At 38.7% G+C, this 26027-nt stretch overlaps 1 pseudogene; it reads left to right on the forward strand.

Moving 5' to 3' along the window:
• LOC125111638 (ATP-dependent translocase ABCB1-like) overlaps positions 1-26027 on the forward strand; it is an 88379-nt pseudogene that overhangs the window by 24607 nt on the left and 37745 nt on the right.

Here is a 26027-nt window from a genome sequence, read left to right on the forward strand (position 1 = left end):
TTACTTCAGAAGAAAGAAAATTACTACAACAAAAGAGGAAGATTGCATAATGATAAAAGGGATCATTCCACCAGGAAGACATAATGATCGTAAATATGTATGCATCAAATAACAAAGCCTTAAAATACATGAACTAAAAACCAAGAGAGTTTATGGGAGAAATAGAAAAACTACAATTATTTTATTATCCTCTCTCAGCACTGATAGAATTACTAGCCAGAAAATCAGCTAGACTCTAGAAGATCTGAACAACATGGTCAACTAATAGGATGTAACTGACATTCACAAAACATTGTACCCAACAGCATCAGTATGTATATTAAACATCCACCAGTTTAGATCATACCCTAGGCTATAAAATAAACCTCAACAAATTTAGAAGTATTGAAACTATAAAGTGTGCTTTCTCTGACAACAGTGGAATCCCACTAGAAACAAACAATAGAACAACGAGAAAAAAATCTCTAAACATCTGGGAATTCTTAAATATTACATTTTTTTTTTTGGCCACGCCTGAGACAGGTGGAAGTTCCTTGGGCAGGGATCCAACCTGAGCCACAGCGGTGACAATGCCAGATCCTTAACTGCTAGGCCATCAAGGAACTCCGAAACAACATTAAAAAATAATCCATGGATTATAAAAGAAGTTTCAAAGGAAAAAAAATACATGTAGCTAAATGAAAACAAAGCACAAAATATCAAAATATTTGGGATGCAGCAAAAGAAGCATGGAGAGAAATGTATAACGTTAAATTTCTTCATTAGAAATGAGAAAGGATCTCAAATCAAAATAAGTTCCTACCTCAAGAAGCTAGAAAAAAGAAGAGCAAAATATATCCAATGTGAGCAGAATAAGGAAATAAGGATGAGAACAGAAATAAGTGAACTTGAAATTAGGAAAATAATAGAGAATATCAATGAAGCAGAAAGTTGTTTCTTCAAAAAAAAATCAATAAAATTAGCAAGACTACAAAAATAAAAAGACACAAATCACAATATCAAGAACAAAATAAAAGTTTTCTGGTGGCTCAGAGGGTTAAGGATCCAAATGTTTTGGCACTGGGTCCTGCAGTGGTGTGGGTTCAATTCCTGTCCCAGGAACTTCTGCATGCCCTGGCCATGGCCAAGAAAAATAAGAAAAAGAGAGGATATTACTACAAATCCCACAGACCTTAAAAAGATAAGGAGTTCCCACTGTGACACAGTGGGATCAGTGGTGTCTTGGGAGCACTGTGCCTGACCTGGCACAGTGGGTAAAGGATCTAGCATTGCCGCAGCTGTGACTTAGGTCACAACTGCAGCGAAGATCTAATTTCTGGCCTGGGAACTCCATATGCTGCAAGGCGGCCAAAAATTTAAAAACTATATAAAAAATAAAATATTATGAAAATGGGTCCACTCACAAATTTGAATAACATTGATGGGTTAATGTTAAATTTCTGGTTAAGATACTGTTCCAAAGTTTTGAAGATGTTATTATTTGGAGAACACTAGATGAAGGGAATATGGGATCTCACTGTATTGTTTCCTACATCTGTATATGAATCTACAATTATCTCAAAATGATGCTTTAAAAAATAAAACATATATAAATAATCTCAAAAGAAAATAAAATCTTACACTGAGAATTGGGAAAAAAGGGACAAAAATGAAGGTCAAATCATCTTTAGTGGTTAAAAATATTGCTTCTGAATATATATTAGCTTGAACAATATAAAGTTGTGTATATTAACTTTTTCTTTTATTTGTCTTTTTAGGGCCACACCCCCAGCGTATGGAAGTTCCCAGACTAAGGGTCAAAACGGAGCTGTAGCTGCTGGCCTACACCATAGCCACAGCAACACCAGATCCAAGCCACATTGGCTACCTACACCAGAGCTCAGGGCAACACCAGATCCTTATCCCACTGTGTGAGGCCAGGGATAAAACTCCCATCCTCATTGATACTGGTTAGGTACAACTGAGCCACAACAGGAACTGCTATATTAACTTTTAACTTACAGGAATAACAATTTCGTGTGTCTTGCACTAACACAATTAGCCTTGGTTAAGAAATTATCAGCCTTTGAAAGGAGAGAATGAGTTAGTGAAATTTTACATAGTTTATGTGGATAACTGTAGTAATGCAACTATCATCAGCCTATTTCTATTACAGGAGCAGTGAAGTTGGCTTTTCATATCTCTGAGAATATTTTGGAGGTTTTTGTCTTTCAACAAACATAATGTGCTAAAAAACGATACAAAACACTTAATGAAGATTCTAACATAGTCTTGCCTAAGCGTGTGCCTATGATTACAGAAGACCATAGAGGAGCCAGGTTTATTAAATCAATTGGAGTGGTACTTGATATTTATTTATTTTGTTTTTTTTAGGGCCACATGTGCAGCATATGGAAGTTCCCAGGCTAGGGGTCAAATTGAAGCTGCAGCTGCTAGCCTACGCCACAGCTCACAGCAACACTGGATCGTTTACCCACTAAGTGGGGCCATGGATCAAACCAGCATCTTCATGGATACGGGGGTTCGTTACCACTGAGACACAATGGGAACTCTTGATATTTTAATAATAAATTAAAACAGCATGTTTTGGAGTTCTCACTGTGGCTCAGCAGGTTAAGAACCTGACATAGTGTCCATGAGGATGCAGATTGGATCCCTGGCCTCGCCCAGAAGGTTGAGGATCTGGTGTTGCCATGGCTGTTGTGTGTGCTGACCCCAGTCCAGGGAACTTCCATATGCCACAGGTGTGGCTGTAAAAAACAAACAAACAAACAAACAAACAAAACACATTTTGAAACTCCTAATTCAAAAATATTTCTTGTAATCTTCTGGTTGGCTGCCTCCAGTGTGGTTAATGGTTGTGGGGTGAGGTTTCCAGAGGAGCAGAGAGAAATAGCTACAATATGTTGTACGAACTTCTTACATGATGCAGGCCTGTTGATTCAGGGATGGCAAGGACCGCCCTGACTCAGACCCAGTGCTATGAGCGATTCTGGCAAGTGTGGCAAGGCAGCCCTAGGACGGTCACTTTGAGAGCTCAGGAAGGTCTGGTGCATCACTGGAGTATTGTTTTGGGTGCCAAAGAGGAAGGTACATACAGCACAATATCTGCACATGGAACATAGTCAATAAATGGGCATTTGCCTTCCCCCACCCACTCTTACATCTATCATAGCGCCTTTTACTTTCACGCTTAGCAAAGGAAAATATACACCATGCAAATCAAAACAATTTTGAGCTGTTTATGACAAGAAGGAATAGACTATTTTTCTTAAAAAACAAGTCCACAAATGCTGTAAGTTATTTATTGGAAGAGTGTTACACTGTTTACTCAGAATTTCATTTGAATTGCTCATCTGCAATATTGAGTTAGATAGTTGACTAGTCAGGCATTCCAGGTAAAAATAGTAAGCTTAGTCCTTTCCCCATGCCAGCTGATCTGATTTTTATCACAAGGCCCTGCGGGATGCCAGAGGAGTCCACATGTCAGTAACTGGTATTAGAAAGAGATTGACTCCGATGGCTGTGAATTCATGCTTTGGAGCCACACGGATTCAACTTGAGTCTCGGATGTTTCACTGACTAGGAAGTGACTTGACCTCTTCATCCCTCCGTTTTCTCATGTATAGAGTGGGGAAAATAATACCTACCTCACTGTGCAATGGAGAGGAATAAATGTGACCCATTACTGTACCTTCTATAGAACAAAGGCTCAGGGACCAAGCCAAGGGATCAAAGAACATCCATAAAACAAAGACCTCCCTGGTGGCTGAATGTGCTGCTCAGGAACCCCAGCAAAAGGAACTCTGTCTTGCTGTGCTGTATACTTGAAACAAACATGATATTGTAAATCAACTACACTTCAATTAAAAAAATTAAAAATAATAATTTAAATAATTTAAGTTAAATTTTAAAAAATTTTTAAAGAGAGAACTCTGTTTCCCCAGCATGTGACATCTTGAAATCCTGTCAGCACACACTGCTTGGTTCCCTGCATTCTTCTGACTCCTATGTTGGCTTTTTTGAACCAGAGTGCATTAGCAGCAGTTATGTCGAGTACTCACCCCATTTCCTTGATGTACAGCCCTTTTTTCTATATTTTTATAGTATATACCTCCTTTTCTGAAAGTTAAAATCTCCCCAAAGTCTCAGGTTTATTTATTTATATGAGGAGTAAGGAGTATAGTGAAAAAAGAAAAATTTTAATTCATCACAGACCATTTTAGTCCAAAACGAATTGGAAGTGGCTTACAGAGTGCGTATACATGTACACTAAAAAACAGGACATGATGACCAAAGATGAGTAACAGATTTACATATAGTAACATACAAGGAGCATTAATATATATTTGTTTTTCTTTACAAAAAATAAAAACTTCTAAAAATCTTTTAAATTATCTGAAATTGCATTTTTAAACAGATACTGTCTTCATTTACTGATAAAGAACTCTTGGCCTATGCAAAAGCTGGAGCAGTAGCTGAGGAGGTCTTAGCAGCCATTAGAACTGTGATTGCATTTGGAGGACAAAAGAAAGAACTTGAAAGGTTTGAGTCTCTTTTTTAAAGTTGGTAGACGTGATAAATTCTGTGTCACCTTATGTGCCCTTCAGGTTGATGGGGATGATTATTAGTGTCTTCTCTGTAAATGTGTTTCCTTAAATGTCTTCATGGATATATTACTGCATAGCTAATATTCTGGAAAAGTTATAATTCTAATTGTACTCTTACCTGTTAATTCAAAGCATTTTCTAGAGTTTCCAGGGTGGATAGTGATATAAAATATTTTATTAAATGTGAAACATTTAATATCTCTGGTGATAATTTTTTTCCCAGCAAATGTATTCTTAATTCTCTAAGACTGAATAAGTATTTTGTATAAGATCTATGGAGTCATTTTAGCCTGTGGTCTCTTCCCCCTCTTGTGAAGGCCCCTAATTAGCTGGGTGAAGCTCTGTGATATGGAAGATAAAAATGTAATGAACAGTGTGTTTCTACCAAATTTCAAAAAATTTTTATTATGTATTGTTTAGTATTTTCCTTGCAACTATCCACTTTTATTAGGTTCCTGAGAATGTAGATGGTAATTTACTCTATAGTACTCATCAGATGTACTGAGTTACAGCCAGTGATAGATTTTATTCAAAATTGAAAGTGTCATAATATTCTGATCTTATATTTAAATGTTATGCATATATATATTTTTATAAATAGTAAAAACTAAACTACATTGTTTGGTAAATGCATAAATTAAAAACAAGGGAATTTTTATAAGCCAGAATAATGGTTCCTTCTGGGGGAGATAAGGGGTTGGTCATAAGAATGGGACACATAGCAGGGGCTTCTGTGGTTCTTGCAGCCTTCTGTTTCTTGACCTCAGCTGTGCTTACATGGGTGTTCATTGCATATATTTTTTAAAAGCTTTATGATTATATGTATGTGTGTTTATTTTTATTTAAATATAGTTGATTTACAATATTGTGTTCATTTCAGGTGTATAACAAAGTGATTTGGTTTTTATATATATATATATATATATATATATACCTATGTATGTATATATCTGTATAGTATTTTCATTTCTTTTCCATTATATTTTATTACACGATACTGAATATAGTTACCTGTGCATACAGTAAATCCTCATTGTTTATTTTATACACAGTATTGTGCATCTGTTAATCCTGTACTCAAAATTTATCCTTCCCTGCTTCCTCTTTGGTAAGTTTGTTTTCTATGTCTGTGAATCTGTTTCTGTTCATCTGTATCATTTCTGGGGATTCTACACGTAAGTGATATCCTATAATACTCGTCTTTGTCTTACTTCACGTAGTGTGATAATCTCTAGGTCCATCCATGTTGTTGCAGATGACATTATTTTGTTATTTTTTATGGCTGAGTAATATTCCATTGTATATATACCATATATTCTTTATCCATTCATCTGTCAATGGACACTTAAGTTGCTTCCATGTCTTGGCTATTGTAAATAGTGCTGCCGTGAACGTTGTGGTACATGTGTGTTTTCAAACTAGAGCTTTTGTCTTTCCTGGATGTATTCTTTATAAAGTGAACATATATATTTCTAGTATACTTTGTTCATATGATACATTTCATACCCACAAAAATGTCTTAATGAGAGTAATTTTTGATGGCTAACTAATCTAGTTTAAAGGAAAGTAATTCCTGTGTCACACCCCATTTTTTGCTTTTGCCTTAATATCTGACTAATGAAATGCAAACTCTTGGTTAATTACCTCAGAAACATCTAATCAAATGAAGCCCCTCCTCTCTTGGAGCTCAAATTCTACGTGGGGGAGGGGATGGGTACAAACAACTACAAATAAAGTATCTATTGAACTAGTTGGGATATATATGACTTGAGGAAATAAAATACCCCTAGAGCCATAGGGAGTATTTAGAGAGGTTATCCAGCAAAATCCTTTCCAAATAGTTAATGTTTGAGTAGATACAGAATGAAGTAACTTGGGATTCCTTTCTAGTTTTCCTTGATGGAAAAGCGGATCATCAAAAGAAACTTTTCAGGAGTTCCCTTTGTGGCTCAGTGGTTAACAAACCCAACTAGGATCCATGAGGATGTGGGTTCGATCCCTGGCCTCGCTCAGTGGGTTAAGGATCTGGCATTGATGTGAGCTGTGGTGTAGGTTGCAGACATGGTTCAGATCCCACATGGCTGTGGCTGTGGCTGTGGCCAGCAGCTATAGCTCAGATTAAACCCCCTAGCCTGGGACCTCCATATGCCGTGGGTGCAGCCCTAAAACAGAAAAAAAAAATCTGTTCATTATCATAGGGAGACAGATAAAGCCTACCTACTTCTGCTTAGTTTGTGAGCTGAGGGAGAGCATCTCTCCATAGAAATCAAGGTCTCAGGCCTCACTCTCTGTGCTGTTAGGATCTGAATTTATAATACTCTGTGGACTAGGGAACTATCTCTCCCCTGAGCTGAGGATTTCACTTTACATGCACCCCAGTGTTCCCAGAAGCATTATTTACAGTTGCTGAGATATGGGAGCAACCTAAGTGTCTGTTGATAGATGAGTGAACAAATAACATGTGGTATGTGTATATAGTGGAATAATACTCAGCCATAAAAGGGAATGAAATTTTACCATTTGCAGTAACATGGATGGACTTAAAGGTTATACTAATCAAAGTCAGTCAGACACATAAAAGCAAATACTATATCACTTAATATGTGGAATCTAAAAAATGCAACAAACTAGTGAATACAACCAAAAAGAAGCAGACTCATAGATAGAACAAACTAAAGTGAGGAGTGGGAGGGGAGGAGGGGCAATATAGAAGTAGGGGATTCAGAGTTACAAGCTATTATGTATAAAATAAGGTACAAGATTATATTGTACAACAGGGACCATAGCTAATATTTTATAATAACTGTATATGAGTATAACCGTTAAAATTATGAATCACTGTACTGTAGACCTGTAACATATAATATTTTTTAACTCAGTGAATTTTATTATATTTACAGTTGTATAGTTGTATGTTGTAAAATATGCCTGTGAAGATCATTGTACAACTGTAACATATAATATCGTAATCACATATACTTCCATTAAAGCATCTGGGAGTTCTCACTGTGGCTCAGTGATAAGGAACCCAAGTAGTATCCATGAGGTTCTATCCCTGGCCTTGCTCAGTCAGTTAAGGACCCTGCATTGCCGTGAGCTGTGGTGTAGGTCACAGATGTAGCACAGATCTGGCATGGCTGTGGTGCAGGCAGGCAGTTGTAGCTCTGATTCAACCCCTAGCTTGGGAACTTCCATATGTCGTGAGTGTGGTCCTAAAAAGAACACAAACAAACAAACAAAAAGACTTTAAGCCCAGTGATATCTATATTCATCAAAGATACTGGCCTATAATTTTCTTTTTGGGTAGTATCTCTGTATGGTTTTGGTCTTGAGGTGATGGTGGCTTCATAGAATGTCTTTGGGAGTGTTCCTTCTTCAACCGTTTGGAAAAGTTTAAGAAGGATAGGTATAAGTTCTTTTTGTATGTTTGGTAGAATTCAGCTGTGAAGCTGTCTGGTCCTGGACTTGTGTGTGTTGGGAGTGTTTTTATTACATATTCCACTTCACTTCTATTGATAAGTCTGTTCAGTTGCTCTATCTTAATTCAGTTTTGGTGGGCTGTATGTCTAGAAAGTTGTCTCTTTCTTCTGGGCTGTCAAATTTGTTTGTAGTATTTTCTTATGTTTTTTTTTTGTATTTCTGCAGTATCTATTGAGATTTCTCCTTTTTCATTTACTATTTTGTTTATTTGAGTTCTTTATCTTCTCTTCTTGATGAATCTGACCAGAGGTTTGTGAATTTTCTTTACCCTTTCAAAGAACCAGTTCTTGGTTTTATTGATTTTTTTTTCATTTGTTTTTATGGATCTCCATTTTATTGATTTCCTCTCTAATCTTTATGATTTTCTTCCTTCTGCTGACTTTAGGGTTTTTGTTGTTGTAGTTGTTGTTGTTGTTGTTATTCTAATTCTTTTAGGTATTGGGTTAATTTGTTGATTTTTCTCTTCTTTTCTGAGAAAGGCCTGTGTTGCTGTGAACTTTCCTCTAAGCACTGCTGTTCCACCATCCCATAGATTTTGAATGGGTGTGTTTTCAATATCATTTGTCTTGAGATTTTTTTTAATTTCCCATTTGATTTTCTTGTTGACCCATTGGTTTTTTTAGTAGCACATTGTTTAGTCTCCAAGCAGTTAGTTTTTTCTAATTTATTTTCCTGTGACTCATTTCTAGTTTTGTGCCATTGTGGTCAGAGAAGATGCTTAAAATAATTTCTATACTTTTAAATTTGTTGAGATTATTTTTGTGCCCCAGTGTGTGGTAAGTCCTTGAGAATATTCCATGTGCACTTGAAAAGAATATATATCCTGATTGTGGGAGATATAATATCCTGAAAATGTCTATTAGGTCTAAATTTTCTATTGTGTCATGTAGGATCTCTGTTGCCTTATTGATTTTATGTCTAGAGGATGTGTCCATTGATGTCAGAGCGGTGTTAAAAGTCTCCTACTATTACTGTATTACCATCCATTTCTCCTTTTATTTCTGTTAGTATTTGTTGTATGTATCTGGGTGCTTCTATATTAGGGGCACATATATTGACAATTGTAATATCTTCTTCTTGAATGTATCCTTATCATTAAGTAGTGTCCTTATTTGTCTTTATGGCCTTCATTTTAAAGTCTATTTTGTCTGATATGAGTATTTCAACTCCTGCTTTCCTGTCTTTTCCATTTGCATGAAATATCTTTTTCCATCTCTTCACTTTCAATTTATATGTGTCTTTTGCCCTGAATCTCTTGTAGACAGCATATTGTAGGTTTTTAGTTTTTTATCCAATCTAATGCTCTCTGTCTTTGGATTGGATCATTCAGTTCATTGACATTTAAGGGAATTATTGATAAATATGTATTTATTGCCATTTTAAACCTTGTTTTCCAGTTGATTCTATGTTTTTCCCTTGTTGCTTTTTTTTTTGGTTGGATGATTTTCTTATTTTATGCTTGTGTCCTCTTCATTTTAGAATTAGTGAATTTAATGTTTGGTTTTGATTTGTGGTTGCCCTATTTTTCAAGTATGTTAACCCCTTCCTATATCTGCTTGCTTTAGCCTGATAGTGATAGAGGCTCAAACACATTCTAAAAAAAAAAAAAAAAAAGAATCTAGACTTTCTTACTTTCCATATTTTATGATTTTGAAGTCCTTTTTGAACAGCTTCATGTTTGTCCTTTTGCTTACCATCACTTTTACAATGAGTTTTTTTCCCTTTTAGATCTGTATACTAGCTTATTTAGGTGATTGCTCTCCATTTGTGACTTCTTCCATGCTATTTGTTCTTCTTTTTCATTTAGAGGATCCCTTTCAGTATTTCTTTTAGAATGGGTTCAGTATTGCTACAGTGTTTTAGTTTTTGTTTGTTAGAGAAATTCTTAATTTCTCCTATTTTAAATAATATTCTTGCTGGGAAGAGTATTCTAGGCTGCACATTTTTCCCTTTTAGAACTTTAAATATATCTTGCCACTCTCTTCTGGCCTGAGGCATTTTGTAGAGAAATCAGCTGATAGCCTTATGGGGGTTCCTTTCTAATTATTCTTTGTTTTTTGTTTGTTTTTGTTTTTTGTCTTTTTAGGGCAGTACCCACCGCATATGGAGGTTCCCAGGCTAGAGGTAGAATCAGAGCTGTAGCCACTGGCCTATGCCACAGCCACAACAATGTCATATCTGAGCTGTATCTGTGACCTACACCATAGCATGGCTGGATCCTTCTCCCACTGAGTTAGGCCAGTGATTAAACCCATGTCCTCATGGATGCTAGTCAGATTTGTTTCCACTGGGCCATGATGGCAACTCCATAACTCTGTTTTTCTCTTGCTGCCTTTAGAATCTTCTCTTTATCTTTTGCCATCTCTATTAAAATATGTCTTGGTGTGTGCCTGTTTGGGTTCAACTTATTTGGGGCCCTCTGTACTTTCTGTATCTTAATATCTGTTTCCTCTAGATTTGGAATGTTTTGAGCCATAATTTCTTCCACTATATTTTCAATCCTCTTTTCTTTTTCTTCTCCTCCTGGAATTCCTATTATGTGTAGATTGGCCCACTTTATATTATCCCATAGATCTCTTATATTGCTTTCATGTTTTTTCATTTGGTTTTCTGTCTGCTGTCCTGACTGGGTGATTTACAGTATTCTGTCTTCAAAGTCACTAATTCCTTCCTCTGCATTATTCATTCTGCTTTTCAGTGCCTTTAACTCAGCTTGCATCTCTGCAAATGAATTTTCTAATTTTTATTGGCTCTTCCTTATATTTTCTAGCTCCTATCTAAAATAATCTGTATTACTGTTCATATTTGCTCTTAATTCCTTCAGTACTCTCAGTCTCTCTTTTTTGAACTCAGGATCTATTTGACTGCAGAGATCTGTTTCATTGTTTGCTCCTTCAGGTGAATTCTTCTGTTCTTATAGCTGGAAATGGTTCCTGAGCGTCCTCATTTTGCTTCTATTTTTCTTATTCTATGAGTTTAGGGAAAACAACTACTGTAGTCCTGGAGGGCTATTTATATGCACAAGTGCCCCTTGGTATTTTATGAGGGCTTACTGTTTATTTTTCAGGATGTTGTCTGTGCTTCCAGGGAGATGGAGGAAATGGGCAGGGCTAGTAGCTGGTGCCAGGATGCTGGGCCCTTGACAATGGCAAAGGGCCATGGTAAGGTGACACATGCTGCCCCTAGTTGCAGGGCTCTGGGAAGTGACAGTAATCATCAAGGGGAGGCAAAACCTGGAGTGTTTGGCAGTGGCAGCAGCAGGGCCGGTGCATTCCCAGAGGAGTGAGAGCCACAATGGGTGGTGCTTGGTTGCAGTGCCCTCTTCTTTACCAACCACTGAGGTGACTGGGGCCACAGGGGGTGCCTATTCACAGACTCCTAGTGGTGGCATGCCATGCCCACCTCTGCTGTCTGAGATTTCTACTGCGGTTTGTCTCATCTGCCTGTAGATCACGTAAGAGGCACTGCGTCATGCTTAGCCCCCTGCGGCCCTTAGCCCACAGTAGAAGTGTCCAGCCACCTGTAACCCATACAAGTGGTGCCTTACTGCCTGTAGCCTGTTCAAGAGGCGGCCCACCCTCTAAGAGTCCCTGCAAGTTCAGGGAAAGATATTGCTATGGTGGTCCACCCTCCTCCTCTCACCCTCCCCCAACAGTGGCACCTTGCTCCCCCAGTGGGCCCAGACTCCCTTCCGGGGACCTTCATCTGCAGTGCTCTGCACCACAGCCTGTGGTGCACCACTCCCTAGCTCCTCAGGCTGTCTCCACATAGCCAAGCTAGTCCTGTCCCCAGAATTGACCTCTGGTGCCTGAGTCTCAGTGCCAAGCCACTGCCCAAATGTGGTATCCAGGGGCAGTTGTACAGATGGTCTGTGTGATTCTCACTGATTTGCCTTCCTCAGTCCAGCTGCTGTGATTTTCTCCACCACTTCGAGGTCCCTCTGTCTCAGCTAATCTCCCAGTTGGTTAGTTAGCTTCCCAGGGTGAGTTCCTTTCCTCTTTCACAGCTCCCTCTCAGGAGGGCTGGCCCCGTCCTGATACCTTTTTTCTCTCTCTTTATTTCCTTTTGTTATATCCAGTTATGTGTGTGGGGGGGTTTCTTGCCTTTTTTGGAGACGTAAGGTTTTCTGCCAGCTTCAGTAGATACTCTGTGGGAATCATTCTAAATGTGCATTTTTTTTTTTTACATCTTTGTGGGAGAAGGTGAGTGCCACATCTTACTCCTCCACCATCTTGATTCTTCACCCATCTTTTCTGAGTAATTAGGTATAGTTTTTTTTTTTAAAGAGAAGAGGGTGATCAACTTTAAAATATTTCATTCTAGTTCTGTGCAAAATGACCCTAGTAATTTGATAGGGATTGCATTGAATCTGTGGATTGGCTTTGGTAGTATAGCCATTTTGACACTATTAATTCTTCCATTCCAACAATATGGTATATCTTTCCATTTGTTTCTGTCATCTTTGATTTCTTTCATCAGTGTCTTACAGTTTTCAGAGTACAGGTCTTTTGTCTCTTTAGGTAGCTTTATTCCTAGGTGTTTTATTCTTTTTGATATGATGGTAAATGGGATTGTTTCCCTTATTTCTCTTTCTGATCTTTCGTTGTTACTATATAGAAATGCAGTTAATTTCTGTGTATTAATTTTGTATGCTGCAATTTTACCAAATTCACTGATGAGCTCTCACAGTTTTCTGGTAGCATCTTTAGGAATTTCCAGATATAGTATCATGTCATCTGCAAACAGTGATAGTTTTACTTCTTCCTTTCCAAATTGGATTCCTTTTATTTCTTTTTCTTCTCTGATTACCTTTGCTAGGACTTCCAAATCTATGTTGAATAGTAGTGGTGAGAGTGGACATCCTTGTCTTGTTCTTGATCTCAGCGGGAATTCTTTTAGCTTTTCACCATTGAGAATGATGTTAGCTGTGGGTTTGCCATATATGGCCTTTATTATGTTGAGGTAGGTCCCCTCTATGCCAACTTTATGGAGGATTTTTTTGTTTTGTTTTGTTTTGTTTTGTTTTTTGCTTCTTAGGACCACACCTGTGGCATATGGAAGTTCCCAGCTTAGGGGTCAAATTGGAGCTACAGCTGCCAGCCTATGCCATAGTACAGCAATGCAGGATCTGAGCCACATCTCCAACCCATACCTCAGCTCATGGCAACACTGGGGCCTTGACACACTGAGTGAGGCCAGGGATCAAACTGGCATCTTTAGGAATCCTAGTAGGATTTGTTTCCACTGTGCCACAACAGGAACTCTTTTGGTGTGTTTTTATTAGAAATGGGTATTGGATTTTGTCAGAAGCTTTTTCTGCATCTATGCATCTATGCATCTAGATGCAGCATCTAGATCATAGGGATTTTATTCTTTAGACTCTTAATGTGGCATATCACACTGATTTGTGATATGGAAAAATCCTTGCATCCCTGGGCAAAATCCCATTTGATCATGGTATACATCCTTTTAACATATTGCTGGATTTGGTTTGCTAATATTTTGTTAGGGGTTTTGTATCTATCTTCATCAGTGATATTGGCCTGAATTTTCTTTTTTTGTGGTATCTTTGTCTGGTTTTGATGTGTGGTTTTAGTCTGAGGGTGATGGTGGCCTTACATAATGAGTTTGGGAGTTTTCCTTCCTCTGTAATTTTTTTGCCATAGTTTCAGGGTAGGTGTTAGCTCTTCTCTAAATGTTTGATATAATTTGCCTATGAAGCCATCTGGTCCTGGACTTTGTTTGCTAAAGGTTTTATTTTTTAAATTTTATTTATTTTTTATTTTTTCCACTGTACAGCATGGGGAACAAGTTACACATACATGTATACAGTGTTTGTTGAAAGTTTTTAAATAACAGTTTCAATTTCAATACTTGGACTGTTTAATTAATCTTTTCTTTTTGTCCTTGGTTTAGTTTTGGAAGATTGTACTTTTCTAAGAATTTGTCCATTTCTTCTAGGTTGTCCCTTTTATTGGCATATAGTTGCTTGTAGTAATCTCTTATGAACCTTTGTATTTTTGTGATGTCGGATATAACTTCTTTTTCATGTTTAATTTTATTGATTTTAGTCCTCTCTCTTTTTTCCTTGATGAGTCTGGCCAAAGATTTATCAATTTTGTTGATAATTCTCAAAGGACCAACTTTATTTTCATTCATCTTTTCTATGGTTTTCTTCGTTTCTATGTCATTTATTTCTGCTCTGACCTCTGATTTCTTTCCTTCTGCTATCTTTGGGTTTTGTCTCATCTTTCTCTAATTGCTTTAGATGTAAAGGTTGTTTATTTGAGATTTTTCTTGTTTCCTGAAGTAGGCTTATACTGCTATAAACTTCTCTGTTAGATCTGCTTTTGTTGCATTGCATAGGTTTTGGATTGTTGTCTTTGTTGTCATTTGCTTTTAGCTATATTTTAATTTCTTCTTTGGTTTCTTCTATAACCCATTGATTGTTTAGTAACATGTTGATTAGTCTCCACGTGTTGGTGTTTTTGCAGTTTTTTTCTTAATGTTGATTTCCAGTATATAGTGTTGTAGTCAGAAAAGATGCTTGATAGGATTTCAGTTTTCTGAAATATACCAAGGCTTAATTTGTGGCCCATATGTGTTCCGTGTGCATTTGGGAAGAATGTGTATTCTACTGCTCTTGGATGGAATATTCTATAAAGATCTATTAAGTCCATCTGATCTAATGCATCATTTAAGGCCTGTGTTTCCTTGTTGATTTTCTGTCTGGATGATCTGTCCATTGCTATAAGTGGGGTGTTAAAGTCCCCTGCTATTATTGTGTTATTGTCAGTTTTTCCCACTAAGGTTGTTAGCAATTGTCTTATAAATTGAGGTGGGTGCATATATGTTTACAATTGTTAAATTGTTTTCTTGGATTGATCCTTTTGATAATTATGTAGTGTCCTTCTTTGCTAATTATATAACATTCTTTAGGGTCTATTTTGTCTGATATGAGTGTTGCTACTCCAGCTTTCTTTGGATTTCTGTGTGGATGGAATATTTTCTTCCATCCTTTTATTTTCATTTTGTATGTGTTCCTAGAACCAAAGTGGATCTCTTGAAAATAGCATATATATGGATCTTCTTTTTTTATCCATTCAGCCAGTCTATGTCTTTTGGTTGGGGCATTTAGTCCATTTACATTTATGGTAATTATAGATATGTATGTTCTTACTGTGATTTTATGAATTGTTTTGTATTTCTTTTTCTTGGCCTTTTTTCTTCTCTTGTTCTCTTGTGGTTGAGGACTATCTTTAGTGTTGCGTTTGCTTTTTCTTATTTGTGTTTGTATCTATTGTAGAGTTTTGGTTTGTAGTTATCATGAAGTTTTGATATATATATTACAAGATTGTTTTAGGTTCCTGGTCTCTTAATGTCAAATGCATCTCCATTTCTGTATTTGTACCCTCATCTCACGATTTCTGATTTTGGTAGCATATTTGTGTGTGTATGATTTCCTACCTTTACTATATGTGTGCCTTTCCTGGTGAGCTTTGTCATTTGTCATATTTTTGTATCTAGTAGTGGCCTTATGTTTTCTACCTGGAGAAGTTCCTTTAGCATTTGTTGTAAAGCTGGTTTAGTGGTGCTGAATTATCTTAGCTTTTGCTTGTCCATAATGCTTTTGATTTCTCCTTCACATCTGAATGTGAGCCCTTCTGGGTAGAGTAACCACGGTTGGAGTTTTTTTTTTCATCACTTTAAGTATATCATGCCACTCTCTTCTTACCTGCAGAGTTTCTGCTGAAAAATATACCGATAACCTTATCAGGGTTCCCTTGTGTGTTATTTGTTTGATTTCCCTAGTTGATTTCAATATATTCTCTTTGTTTTTAGTTTTGGTCAGTTTGATTAAATATGTGTCTTGGGGGTGTTCCTCCTTGGGTTGATTTTGTATGGTACTTGTTGAGCTTCCTGGATTTGTGAGAGTGATTCCTTTCCCATGTTAGGGAAGTTGTGGGCTATTTTACCTTCACATATTTTTCTGGCCAGCTTGGCCAATTCTTGAAAGTTTAGTTAGGGAGTTCTCTCATGGCCTAGCAGTTAAGGATCCTGTCTTGTCATTGCTGTGGCTCCAGTTTGATCCCTGACCTGGGAATTTCCACATGCTATGGGTATGTCTTAAAACAAAAACAAAAACAACAATTAATTCAGCAAATTTATCCAGCATCTGGAAATGGAAGATATCTGCCATTGTGTGATCCTCAGCGAAAAATAGTAAGGTGAAGAAAGGGAGGGAGGAAAGTAGTAACAGATGTAAGAAAGAAATCATCAAAGAATGGGCTGATAGGGGTGAGGAAGGTAAATTTAACTATGGTGGTCAAGAAAGCAATGTTTGATGTTTGAGGAGGTTTCATGGAGGCTCGGACTTGAGAGATGAGGAGAAGCCTACCATGGTGGAGTTTGGGAGAGAGGGGTCTTCCAAATTTCCTGAGGTGGCAAAGACTTTGGTATGTTCTGGAAAATATCCTCAGGTTTGTGTGACTGGAGCTCAGTTGTGTGAAGGGAGGTTGAGGTGAATACAGGCAGTTGGGGGTTGCTGGGGGCCAGACTGTGGGGACTTCTACACCATGGTGAGGAGTTTGGATTTTATTCCAACAGCACCAAGAAGTGCTCGAGATTCTTAAGGGAAAGACTATCCATATTATGTTTTTTAATCATTACTGGGAATATAATTCGTCTGGTGAATGAATAAGAATGGTCAGAATTGAATATGTCAAGAGACTGTTGAAACGCTCCCAGAGAAGGGTGACAAAATTTGGAAGCAGAATTGTTAAAATTCTTCTTCTTCTTTTTTTTTTTTTTTTTTTTTGCTTTTTATGGTCACGGCTATGGCAAATATGGAAGGTCCCAGGCTAGGGTTCAAATCTAGCTGCCAGCCTATGCCACAGCCACAGCAAAACCAGGTCTGAGCTGCATCTGTGACCTATGTTGCAGCCTACAGCAACACCAGATTCTTAACCCTCTGAGCAAGGCCAGGGATCAAACAGGGAGTCCTCAAGGATACTAGTTGCGTTTGTTTCCACTGAGCCACAATGGGAACTCCTATTACAACTACTCTGAGGCCAAATATAATCCTTTAGTTTTCTAATTCTTTTCTTTCTGTTTTTTTTTAGAGCCACACCTGCACCCTATGAAAGTTCCAGGGCTATGGATCAAATCAGAGCCATAGACACAAGCGCTAAACCACAACCACAGCAATGCCAAATCCCAGCCACATCTAGATCATTAAACCACCAAGCAAGGCCAAGGATCGAACCCCCATCTTCATGGATATATTTGGGTTCTTAACCCACTGAGTCACCATGGGAACTCCTCTTTCTAGTTCTTACACTTCTCTTTTCTTATTCCACATAGACAAGTAATTAGGGTCTTAGTCTGATTTTCTCTTAAAATTACTAGGTGTAGTAGGAAGCTGGCTCTTGTAAATTCGCCCCTCCTACCTCAGATCCAAGTCACAGTTGCAACCTAAGCCACAGCTGTGGCAACGATGGATCCTTAGCCCACTGTGCCAGGCCATGGCTTGAACCTGCTTCTCAGTGCTCCCAAGCAGTTGTGTCAGAGCCGGAGCTGCCATTCCCCTTAATTTAAAAATGATTTTTTTTCTCTCTCGTTTGGGTCTCCCACATGTTGTCCTATTAGTATGCTTTCTCTTGGCTTAGCCAAAATTATTCCTTGCTCTGGTAAGTGGTTATTTGCATCGTTGAAGTTTTATATCTTGTATCTCTTTGCTCAGTGTTTCCTGTAAGTTACCCATCTTTGCCTCCAGTTTATTTCCAATGTCTTGCATCATCTTCAGTATCAACAGTCCAAAGTCTTTTTCCTGGAGGCTGAGAATCTCCTGATCACTTAGCTGATTTTCTGGGTTTTTTTCTTTCTCCCTCATCTTGAGTTATAGTTCTCTGTCTTTTCATTTTTATAGGTTTTTGGTGTGGTGACCTTTTTACAGATAATAGAGTTGTAGCCTCTCTTACTTCTGGTGTCTGCCGGACTTGTGGCTGATGTTAGGGCGGGGGATGGGGGGTGGGGGTGTTGCTGTAGGCTTCCTGATGGGAGGGACTGATGCCTGCCCACTGGTAGGTGGAGCTGGTTCCTATTCCTTTGGTGAGTGGGGCTTCGTCTCTGGATGGGGTTAGAGGTGGCAGTGTGCCTGGGGTGACTTTAGGCAGCCTGTTTACTGATGGGTGGGGCTGTGATCCCATTTGTATTGTTGTTTGGCCTGGGACTTCTCAGCACTGATGGGTGGGGCCAGATTTTCCTAAAATGGCCACCTCAAGAGAAAGGCACCCTGCTGAATACTCCCTAGAGCTTTGCTTCCAATGTCCTTCCCCCACAACAAGCCACATTCACCCCTGTTTTCCCAGGAGGTCCTCAAGAACTGCAGTCAGGTCTGACCCAGATTCCTATGGAGACTGCTTTGCCCTGGGACCGACCCAGTGCATGTTAAAGTCTGCGTGCGTCTTTTAAGAATGGGGTCTCCGTTTCCCCCAGTCCCGTGGAACTCTTGCGCACAAGCCCCACTGGCCTTCAATGCCAGATGCTCCGGGGGCTCTTTTTCCCACAACATGTGGGAGTTTGTTGTGGGACTCAGAACTCTCACTCCTGTAGGTGAGTCTCTGTGAACCAGTTACTTTCCAGTCTGTGGGGCTTCCTACCTGGGAGGTATGGGGTTGCTTATTATCATGTAATTGCCCCTCCTACCTCTTGATGTGGCCTTCTCTTTGTCTTCTGGAGTAGGATATCTTTTTGAAGGTTTCTGGTACATTCGGTTGAAGATTGCTCAGCTCTTAGTTGTAAATTTTGTTGTTTTTAGGAGAGAAATTGAGCTCCAGTCCTTCTATTCTGCCATCTTAATCCAGCCATCTTCATATGTTTTTAAGGTCTGTTAAAATGTTGCAAGTTTGCAGATTCTTTGACCCCAGCCTTTCTCAGAAATCATCCTGGAGATGCTTTTACAAGAACTCTGGAAAGCGACCTTTTCCGAAGCCTCCAGGAGCAGAAATCAAGAGGGGAAAATTAAAGTGCATTCAGGGTGACCATTCGGGGACTGTGAAGCAAGGACTGCAACACAAGGGGAGGGCCTGCTCCCAGGGCGGGGCCGGTTATTTGTATCATTGTTAAATATGCCCATATTATTTAAGAAGAGTAATTTTTTTTCTAAGTGTCAGTGTTTTTGTTATGTAACTTTAGCCCCTTTTAAGAACTCCTACTTTTACCATTTTCATACTAAAGCTTTTAACGAATTGATGATTTTAGTATCTGGTCTTGTATATGTGACATTTTTGTTGAAAAGCTAATCAAAAAGCCCATGTAAAACAAATATTGTTTTGTGTCTCCTCCCTCCTTCTGCCCTTCTTTTTTCATTTATCTTTTCTGGCATCTAAATGATTTTCTTCCTTGTTGCTTCTTCCTTTGCAAATGTTTCCTCTGGCTGCTTGGGACCCAGCAAATCAGTGAAATAATTTCTACATTAGTCTTGGTAAGCAGAACTGAAATAAAGGAAATAATAACAGGGTATGAGTCACAAGCATTAAAGTTCCTTAAATGTAATCATGCATAATTTATGCCTAGTGATTCTTTCACATCCAATCCACTTAAAAAGTGGGAGAGATATATATCAACCATTGAAACATTTTTGTCAAAGATTGTAACTGGCAAGTTGAGGATTTACATTATTGGAGAGACATTTGAATAATATGTTACCATTTTATCACTATGAAATTTCGTTTCAATTTTCTCTCTAGTGCATGCAGTAGTCATATAAATTTAATTTGGCCATGATTTGGTAACTGGTAATTGGTGAAGTAGTTTTAAAAAGGCATAAATGCATCCTCATATCTGAGCAGAGCTTGACTTCTAATTAATGGGACAGTCCTCAAAAAAATTAATATAATCCTGTGTAATATTTACATAGTGATATGTTTATGGATTAGCAACTTCAAAATGTAAATTCTATGTGGAAATAAATTCTTTAATTTCAACAGTTGTGAGCGCCTCTTTCTGCAAGGCAATGTTCTGCAGCGAGTTGTGTTTAAGAGGATTTATTTACATGTAAAAAGTTTTATAGGGCAATTCAGAGCCCCCAAAATGCTCTCACACATGTATCTTACCATTTAGTCTTTCCATCAGTCCCACAAGGAGGCAGAGCAGGGAGGAAAGTGCCCTCAGAGCTTCCTTGATGTTCAGATTTAAAGGACTTACTCATATTGAGCAGTTTCTAGAATTATATCTTTATCTGATTAATACGTTTAAAACACATGCAGATGTTAAAGGGAAAACAAGAGTGTTTTCATAGCCTCTCTTTTGTCTCATGTATGAAACAGTGCAGTTCTGGAAGTTTACTAAATAGTACTTCATTTACTTCACAACTTCTAAGGCAATTTTAGAATATTGCTCCACAAGTTGATTTTGTCTCCAAAGGCCTCAGTTTCTTCTTCTATAAGCAGGGATTAAAATAATACCAATATCCTAGGGTCAGTGTAAGGAGAAAAGGAGAGAATACATGTAAAACACCTACCATATCACTGTGCACATCCTTAGTACTCAATAACTGTGATGCTGTAGTGACCCTTTTTGTAAAATTTATAAAGATGTGTGACAGTGTTTGTTACTTCTCCCAGGTATAACAAAAATTTGGAAGAAGCCAAAAGGATTGGAATAAAGAAAGCTATTACAGCCAACATTTCTATTGGTGCCGCTTTCCTGTTGATTTATGCATCCTATGCCCTGGCATTCTGGTATGGGACCACCTTGGTCCTCTCAAATGAATATACTATTGGACAAGTACTCACTGTAAGTGATGTTATATTAGGAAATGAATCACTGTTAAAATGCCTGTGAAATTTAGTGGTTTTGGCTTGACTGCTAGACAATATGTTTTTAAAGAGTTATTGAATAATACAAAGAACAGTGAGCAAAAGCATGGGATTTGATATCAGGCCAGCTTGGTTCACATGCCACCTGTGCCACTTATTAGCTGTATGATTTGGTTCAGCCACGTAGACTTTTCAAGACTCTGTTACCTCTTCTGCCAAATGGAAATGACAGGAACAAGGTACTATAACTTTTAGTGTTTAAGGACTAATCAAGAAACTGGTATAGACTCACTTAGCAAAATTCTTTCTATGCATTTTTTTTCTTCTCTTTTTTACAGTCGCACCTGCGGCATATGGAGGTTCCCAGGCTAGGAGTCCAATTGGAGCTATAACTCTGGCCTATACCACAGCTATAGCAATGCAGGATCCGAGTCATGTCTGTGCCCTACACTATAGCTCACGGCAGCACCAGATCCTTAACCCACTGATTGAGGCCAGGGATCGAACCTGCAACCTCATGGTTCCTAGTCAGGCTCATTTCTGCTGTGCTACAACGGGAACTCCCATGTGCACTGTTGGATGATACAACTCCTGTGATTTAAAAAGAAATCAATAATGACATTAGTCCCCTTTAACCTCTGAAGAGAAACAATGTCAAGTCTATCAATAAGAAAATGATTAGGATAAAATGAAAAAAAAAATTAAAACTTGTTCATGAGACCTCCAAGAGAACACAATCTGGTGGAGAGAAAAAAGACTTAACATGATAAAAAATGTGTCCTTTATAATTTACAAAATGTTTTCATAGATACTGCTTCATTTGATACAACAACACTAAGGCTGCCAGGTAGAGAAAACAGAATCCTTTAATTTTTGCAAATTAAGAAATCAAGGGAGTTCCCTTCATGGCTCAGCAGTTAACAAACCTGACTAGGACCTATGATGGGAGGGGTTCGATCCCTGGACTCGCTTTGTGGGTTAAGGATCCAGCATTGCTGTGAGCTGTGAGGTAGGTCACAGACTCGGCTCAGAGCCCACACTGCTGTGGCTCCAGCAAAGGCCAACAGATGTAGCTCAGATTCGACCACCAGGCTGGGAACTCACATGTGCTGCAAGTGCAGCCCTAACAAAAAAAAAAAAAGCAAAAGCGGAAAAAAAAAGAAAGAAATTGAAGCCCAGAGACTTTAGGGAATCAATCACCTCAAGACTTACAGCCAATTAGTGCTTAATTTAGCATTCAGAACTTAGGCTTCTGATTCTCACAGCATGTGTTTCCACTATACCCTGCTAATGATCTAAACCAAAATTCTTGGCCATTGAAAGATTAAAACATTCTAGTCATATAGAATTTATTGTTCCATTCAGCCAGTAAGACTAATTCAGCATTCTAAACTGAAAAGTACCTCCACGTTAAAAATATTCTTAACACCCATTGTTCATATGTTGCCTTCCCATTTAAAGATTTAATTAGCTATCCTAGAAGAATTATGAAAACAATTGTACTAAACCTTAAGTAAATTGATGGTTTTCTTTCACATTCCTCAGGTCTTCTATTCTGTGTTAACTGGGGCTTTTAGTATTGGACAGGCCTCTCCAAGCATTGAGGCATTTGCAAATGCAAGAGGAGCAGCTTATGAAATATTCAAAATCATTGATAGTGTAAGTCTGGGCTGGCTGTTTCTGTATCTGTCTAAAAAAGTTGATTTCTTTATCACTTCATCTGACTCTCAATAAATGTCATTAAAAGTAGTTATTGTAATCTAGTCATCTTCTGCAATTTTATTCTGTTTAGAAGCCAAGCATTGACAGCTATTCAAAGAATGGACACAAACCAGATAATATCAAGGGAAATCTGGAATTCAGAAACGTTCACTTCAGTTACCCATCTCGAAACGAAGTTAAGGTACAATGAGAAATGACTGATTAGCGATCCAACAGTATATTGGATGTTGAGTTTCTGATATCTTCCTTTAGAGATTGTAAAAAAATAAAAGGGTGTATTTAAACCAGTTTTGAATCAAACTGTTGGTTCATCACTCAATATCTATGTATTACCTGTAAGCTTATTCTTCATTCATCCTGGTAGATCTTGAAGGGGCTCAACTTGAAGGTAGAGAGCGGGCAGACGGTGGCCCTGGTTGGGAACAGCGGCTGTGGGAAAAGCACGACGGTCCAGCTGATGCAGAGGCTCTATGACCCCACGGAGGGCGTGGTGAGATGCCCCTTGCTGAGCTAGCCAGTGCGGTGACCTCTGCAGATCACACATCACAATCAGCAGCGGGTGAGATCACACCTATCTTTTCCTTCAGGTCAGTATTGATGGACAGAACATCAGGACGATCAACGTAAGGTATCTGCGGGAAATTATCGGCGTGGTGAGCCAGGAGCCCGTGCTCTTTGCCACCACGATAGCTGAGAACATTCGCTATGGCCGGGAAAATGTCACCATGGAAGAGATTGAGAAAGCTGTGAAGGAAGCCAACGCCTATGACTTTATCATGAAACTGCCTAACGTATGTCCTTCTCGATCTTTGTCACGTGAGAGGGTCACGGGGTCTGGCCTGATGCATAGGACGTTGGGAAAGGACTCTAAACTGGAGGAACCTCCTACTTAGGGAAATGGAGGTTATTCAGATTTTAAAGCTCTAGCAGCAGCAACTGGGAGTAGATGTATGTCTTTCATTAGGGTTGCTTATCACTCTGCTTTAAGAAACTGGACCACGCCTCCTGTGAGGCTTGTGTTGTTTATGTGATGACGTCCCACCTTAAAATCTGAGCTGACAGAGCTTCTTCTGTTGCTTACTCCTCCTGTGTTTTCTGTGATGTAGAAATTTGACACCCTGGTTGGAGAGAGAGGGGCCCAGCTGAGTGGTGGACAGAAGCAGAGAATCGCCATCGCTCGGGCCCTGGTTCGTAACCCGAAGATCCTCCTGCTGGATGAGGCCACGTCAGCACTGGACATGGAGAGTGAAGCGGTGGTTCAGGTGGCCCTGGATAAGGTGTGTGAACCTCAGTTCAAACATAGCTGGTTTACAGGAATAAGACCATTCCATTCTTGGAGTTCTCGCTGTGCTGCATCAGAAAGGAATCTGAATAGGAACTATGGGGTTGCAGCTTCAATCCCTGGCCTTGCTCAATGGGTTAAGGATCTGGCATTGCTCTGAGCTGTGGTATAGGTTGCAGACAGGGCTCAGATCCTGTGTGGCTGTGGTTGTGGCGTAGGCCAGTGGCCACAGCTCCAATTGGAGCCCTACCCTGGGAACCTCCATGTGCCGTGGCTGCAGCCCTAAAAATAGACGAAAAGACACACACACACACACAAAAGAACACTCCATTCTTAATTCTCAATATTACTTGTTTTAAATTTTTATTTTATGATTTAAATTTTTTCACTTTTGATAAGTTTTTTTGAAGTGTAGTTGATTTACAATCTTGTGATAATTTCTGTCATATATATCTTGTTTTTCAGATTCTTTTCCCATATAGGTTATCATAGAAAACTGGGTAGAGTTCCCTGTGCTCTATAGAAGGTCCCCATTGATCAACCATTCCATATACCACATGATGCATATGCCAATCCCAATCCTCCAATCCAACCACTTCTAAGTTGATTCTTTAAGCTCTTAAAACCATCAGGCCTGTTTTAACATCTCTTTATATCTCTGGCATTTTTTTTTTAGGTAGAGATGAATATACTTTCACTGAAAGATACTTGCAAATTCTATAAGTTAAACAATGAGAAATTTAGGCTCCAATGAACACTGGTCTTTGCCGTCATCCTGAAAACTTAGCCTTAGAGATAACCTGTTGTTTAGGTTTTGTGAGTTTCTACTGTTGTCAATAAGAAATTATGACTGTTGTCAACAAAAGGAAGGTTTCCATTTAGTTTTCAAGATACTAAATGCCGACTGAAGACTGGATGGGAAATGAGAAATCTCTTATCCCCAGGAGAGTGGCAGAGAGCTGATGATGTTGGGAAATACCTGACCATGAAATGACCTTGACCATCAATAGAGTTTGACGGTCGTGCAGTTCTTGAGTTGTGTGATTCATTCACCAGATTGGACTTGAGTGCTCCTGTTGTGCCGGGGACACTGTGTAGTTGGTCTTTAGCATGTGGTGGTAACCAGGCTATAGCTCTGTGAGGACAAGGAACATGGAAACCTTTTAATATATAAGTCCTCTGAGGTGAAGTGTCACAGTAGAATTCAAAAGCAAACTCATCTTTGCTCCAACTCTCCCCCTCTCTAATAATGAAACAGCACAGTTTCTTTAAACTCCTGTCAGTGTGCATAATAGGAGAGAGGAAAAAGTTAGCGAACATTTTGTGAACCAAAAGAGGGAGAGATGGGACTGTGAATAAAATACTTAGAGGCTTATATAATATTAACATGTAACTCTCATATTTGTGTTTCTATTTATTATAATAAAACACCATTTTTTATTATAATTGATTTACAATATTGTGCCAATTTCTGCTATACAACAAAATGACCCAGTCATTCATCTATATAGTTTTTTTTTTTTTTGTCTTTTTGCCATTTCTAGGGCCGCTCCCGTGGCACATGGAGGTTCCCAGGCTAGGGATCCAATCGGAGCTGTAGCTGACGGCCTACACCAGAGCCACAGCAATGCTGTGGCTACACCACAGCTCACGGCAATGCTGGATCCTGAACCCACTGAGCAAGGCCAGGGATCGAACCCACAACCTCATGGTTCCTAGTCGGATTCGTTAACCACTGTGCCACGATGGGAACTCCTACATTCTCTTTCTTATATGATCTTGTGTGTTATATCCCAACAGACTGGATCTAGTTCCCTGTGATGTACAGTAGGACCTCACTGCTTATCTATTCTAAATGTAATAGTTTGCATCTAGTAACCACAAACTCCCAGTCCATCCTATTCTCTCCCACCATCCCCCTGGCAACCACAGGTCTATTCTCTATGTCTGAGTCTGTTTCTATTTTATATACATAGGTTCATTTGTGCCATATTTTAGATTCCACATATAAGTGATATCACATGGTATATATATTTCTCTTTCTTACTTAGTATGAGAATCTCTAGTTGCATCCACATTGCTGCAAATGGCAATATTTCATTCTTTTTTATG

Source organism: Phacochoerus africanus, chromosome 11 (genome assembly GCF_016906955.1).
Source record: "Phacochoerus africanus isolate WHEZ1 chromosome 11, ROS_Pafr_v1, whole genome shotgun sequence".
Classification (NCBI taxonomy): domain Eukaryota; kingdom Metazoa; phylum Chordata; class Mammalia; order Artiodactyla; family Suidae; genus Phacochoerus; species Phacochoerus africanus.